We start from the raw sequence: 5608 nt of genomic DNA, 5'->3' as shown, positions 1-5608 counted from the left end.
TCTGATTTATTCGAGTTTGTCAATTGAGTTTGTTTATATTTTACATCATTATCTCATATATACCATAGTTTAGATTCATGGTTATTTTTAAATATACGTTAAAATAATTGTTTAGATGTTTGCAAATATTCTAACCAATATATGAAATATATTAGTAAGATTGACTAAATTCCATTTAAGCAAATTTAACATAAGCTCCCTAACAAAAATTGTTAATTCTCGATTAATGTGATTGATTCAAGTTCAATTTAAACCTCATCATTTTCAAATAAACAAAACTATCTTCTATAATATATAAATCATAAATGAACTTAATGTTATTAGTGTATACATCATAAAATAGAAAGTCTCAATTAAAAATTGAATATATATATCACAGTATATATCGAAAATGAATATATATCACAGTACATATCGATAAAAACAAAGTAGTTTCGATATAACCGTATCCATATGACAGTACAATATAAACCAGCCCGCGTCGTCGACCGTCTTCATCGAGAACCCCACACTATCTATTCGTCTTATGCCAGATATGCTTGCCTCGCACCGAATCTATCTGCCCCATGCCGAAAGATTCACATTGCGCTGTCGATTCGCCCCACGCCGTCTGTCTCCCAGCTGCAACTCACACCGCTGGGAAGGAGAAAAGAGAGGGAGGAGGAAGAGAGGGGAAATGGAAGAGTAAATCAAAACTTTATATATATGTGTGTGTGTGTGGGCCAAGGCCTAAATTGTAAACAATCACTAACATTAGTCGAAAAACAAAACCCAATAGACCTCCTTTTGTAAAAAAATGGAATGTTCAAGACATGAATGTTAGAGCTCTTATTTTAAGGCGTTTTATGTCGAAAGCCCATAATTAAATTTACCTTCACCCATAAGTTTAAGCTTTTAGGTCAATCGGTGATTTGACACTTTGATAAAGGAACCGAGTATTTTAATGAGGTTTTTGGTGATTCTTTAAAAGACGAAGGAATTATTCATTTGTCTACATACCAGGATACTCCTCATCAAAATGGGATTGCTGAAAGGAAAAATAGACATTTACTTGAATTGACATGTGCAATGTTTTCCATGCATGTTCCAAAATATTTATGAGGGAAGCAGTTCTCACGGCTACCTATCTAATTAATAGAATGTCTAGTAAGATCTTGAATTTCAACACTCTCATCGACTGTCTTAAAATTGTTTTTCCAACATTTCCCATATATTTTGAATTACCCCTCAAAGTTTTTGGGTGTACTACTTATGTTTGCATACTTGGTCACTTCGGTCAAAATTTGATCATAGGGCTATTAAATGCATTTTTCTGGGTTACTCTCAAAGGAATGGAATTCTTTTGCGGAAGCGTGTGAATATCATATATTTGTAGATCAATTTTGAGAATATAAAAATATAGATGAGTTTGTATACAGAACAAACATGGAATTATAGGATAAACAATAAATTAACTCTATAGGCATGCTGATCAATTGAGAGGAAGAGAAGAAGAAATGCTTACTCTTGGAGAATTTCTCTTCACACTCCTCCACTGAAATCATGAACAATAACTTTCGTCCTTGAACAAGATAGCAAGAATACCGATCTTCCTTTGATACCACCACTGGGAGTCTTTGCTATTCTTCAGCAATGAATCGGAAGTATGGTCTCCTTTAATGTTTTCAAAGAAGGGTAAATGCAGAGAGATTTTTGAGAGGAAGAGAGATTTTTTCTTCTGAGAGCATTTTTGTGTGTTCTTCATGTTGTGTGTATTCTGTCTGTTAACACAATAGATTAAGGTAAGAGGAGGGAGGGGAGTTACCATAACTCCCTCCCATATGTGCATGAAAGAGTGGATGACACTCTGTGCAGGAAGGGTCAGTATCCCAAAATTGTTTTATAGAGCATATAATCAAACAAAAGAACATAAATGCAAACATTTGATATAATTCAGCATGCCATCACACAAAAAATTAAAAGGAAGAGGAGATCAGAAGATTGCTCACCTTTGAAGACTGAAACTCTTCACATTCCTGTCGAAGTGAAGAACTCTTCGAATTCCCTTCGAACTCTTGAACTACCAGAATAACGTAGCAAAATATCTAAAAAAACCCAAACACAACCACATGGCAACCTCAGCATTCTCAAAGGGTAGAGAATCAGTGAGAGTTTTGTGGGCTTCAAGATTAACTTGTAAGGGATAAAATTCTACAATTTAAGAGAGCAATGCACACCTATTTATACTAGAATGCAAGAGAAAGATGAAAGATTCAACTCCTCCCATTTTCACATGTTAGTTAATGAGAGAATAATGGGGGAGGGAAAAAGTTATCAAATAACTCTCTTCCTTGATGACTAAATTATTTAATTAAACAAAATTGATTTTTCTTTATATATATATATTATATATGTATGTATGTATGTATACATCATTAAAAAATCATATGTTATATCTAATATAAAACATAACCTATATATCATTTAACACATGCTGGCATCTTGGTGTGCACCAAGGAGGGCAAAAGCTATTTTAGTATTTGCTGCAATAAAAAAAAGGGAAATCCCAATGGGACCTTTGTTCACCGTTACTGGAAGGTACTCAACTTCTTCTAGAAAAGTCAGGCCGATCGCTTTGGCTAAAAAAGAATGAATCTCAGTCAATGCAAGGGTAGAGAGTGCCTGCACTATCGAAAATGACAAGTGGCTCGACTGCCTAGCAAGCCGATCGAGGAGGGTCCATATATCCCAAAATCACTGATTCAAAGCTTGAAAGCGATTTAGTTTAACACATGCAAGTCAAGCTGTGATTCACTAACAGACACGCGTCACAACCAAATGACTCAGGGCATCCTCATAATGTACGAAAAAGACCATTTATGGGTATTTCAATCGAAATACCAGAAGGGGGTGGTAGTTCTTTTTCTCGTTCTTGAAGTGATTCAAATTGAATGATGAATCCATTTCTTCACCTCTTTGCCAATAAATCAGAATTACCATGGAAAATAGCAAGATATGTGAGATTATATTGATCCGTACTAGGAATGGATTAAGTTCTGAATAATCAAGAATTCCGTGTTCGTTTTTACTAGAGAGATTCAGACTATAAAATTTTTGTCTCACTTTATCATTATTTAATGAAAGGCTAGAAATATATCTTCTTTTGACAGAAAGAGAATGAACGTTAATTTGATCTTGATCCTTGTAGAGTGAAAAAAGTACTCCACAGTATCCGCACAAACCTCCTGATAATATCTATAAATGACTTGTTTTTGGTAAGAGATGGATATTACTATATGTAAATTCGGGTGCATGGTACATCGTCGGTACTCCAATGCATTTCTCCCCCTGAGTTAGAATAAATATGCATTCGACCCCTCTCTTTTAAATTAAGAGTGTATGTCCCCGCGCGAATATCAACAATCACTTGTTCTGATTCTACATATGGATTGTTTTGAACTAAAAGTCAACTTTTTCATAGAATAGTGACATTATGTATAATATCCTCACTCTCAATAGTTACAGGATGCCAATGGCGTGTACGTGTGAGATGAACCAAAGCCTCATTGAATTTTATTTTGCCATTAGAAGGAGCACTTATATGTTTTGCAGTCCCCCTTGTGAATACTCCGTCGGTATGAAAAGTTCTTAGTGTTAGTTTAGTACCCAGTTCTCCCAATAATATCTATGGTTACTCCCAATTTGACCAGGTCCTCGTGAGTAGGACTTCGTCCATAACATAATCGACCGTGTACCATATAGGAACTTATGTACCAAAAACAATGGTATCTCCAATTATAGCCCCTCTGGGATGTAAAATATATCTTTTTTCACCATCCCTATAGTGTGTGAGACAAATGTATGCATTTCAATTAGGGTTGTATTTTACAGTTACGATTCTACCATATATGTCTTTTTCATTCCAAAATTGGTTTTATGGTATAAACACTTATGAAAACTTTCCCTCTATGCCTTGCGATAATGATTCCTCTGGCATTATGATGTTTACCAATACGATGTTGTCCAGAGATCCAATTATTTCATGGATTGGATTTTACATGACTGTTTACGGCTCTATTGCTTGTGCTCGGGGAATAAGTTTTGTATAAATGTATCACCATGGTACTAAGTATTTTGATTTTAGTTTTTTGTATTTAAGAGGTGGAATAGAATAACCCAGTTGAAGCGTAATGATCATACGTCTGTAATGCATTTTATGTCCCATAATAAGTCCCATTCTTCTACCCTTTCCCAAGAGTCGATGACTATTCATAGCTATTACCTTGACACCAATGAAGAGTTCGACCCAATGCTTTATTTTTGTCCTAGTTGATCCTGATTCAACATTAGAAGTTATTATTTTTTTCCCAATAACCGAAGACTTTTGTCTGTAAATACTATATATTTGATTCAGAGTTCGAGTCTCAATAAGAATGCTAGTTCTTACTATTCATATGTTATGATATGAATATATCACATTAATTCATTATGTATGGATGATGAGATTCCATCGATACAGAGCCAATTCCAATAGGCTTATTGGAGGGTCCATCGGCGTGCATCCAATAGGAATTGAACCTACTCGTTCGCCAATTATGGGTTGGGCGCTTTAACCATTTAGCCATGAATGCTTAGCAAGGATCCTCATGCATAGTGAATAACCAAATTCCACTTGAAATGAAATCTTTAGGATAAATCAATGCAATTTAGGAGGCAATTCAAATCCTAGATTTTCTAATTCTCACTATTTCTTAGATTCATAGACCCGAGGTCTTTCATTCACATTCTTTTTCCATCAAGAAAATTTTATAAAACTCTTAAGACTCCCGAATTTGGAGTATTCTACTTTCACGAAATTCACAGGGTTCAACAAGAAATTGATATTTCATGATTAAGAGTGTAGTGCTATTTGTAGTAGCGGCACTTATATATTGTATTAATAATCGAAAAATGGTCGAAATCCCGGATTTTTTGTTTTTTTTACTTTCTTCATTTCTATCTAATTTTTTTTTCTTTTTTTTTCTTCCTATTTTGGCTCGACTATTACACATAGTCGAGTCATTCCCTTTTATGATACTGAGCCGAGTAAAACCAATAAAATAAAGAAACAAATCTATTCACCGAGCAAAAGAAGAGAGAGGGATTCAAACCATCACTAGTTCTTTGTTTTGAACTACACCGATTTTCAAGTCTTTGAATTGCCCCCAAGCTACACAACCTCCGAGATCTCAAGCAAAAAGGAGAGAGGTGAAACTCAACTTTGGGAAGTTAGCTATTGTATGAGGGCACCATATACATATGACTTTCTTTCATCACTCCAACATAAGGATAGAAATAGTAGAAAGATAAGGAAAAACTCTACCTACCAAATCTATAAAGTAAGCACCGAGATTTCTATCCCATGTAGTTTCCTTGTCAACAACTGAATTCTCTCAAGACTCATTTTTTTTTAACGCTAAATAAGAAATGTTCAGGCTGATGACGCCTATCGGAAAAGACAAAACGACGATGATCGTCATATAACCTATAATTTAATATTTTTTTTCATTTAACCTATAGTATTTAATATGAATCAAATGCATGTTAATTTTAATATTTGAACCATATTCAAATATTAATTTTCTCTCAA

Source organism: Benincasa hispida, chromosome 10 (assembly GCF_009727055.1).
Source record: "Benincasa hispida cultivar B227 chromosome 10, ASM972705v1, whole genome shotgun sequence".
NCBI classification, from domain to species: domain Eukaryota; kingdom Viridiplantae; phylum Streptophyta; class Magnoliopsida; order Cucurbitales; family Cucurbitaceae; genus Benincasa; species Benincasa hispida.
Note: the sequence above shows the minus strand (reverse complement) of the source record.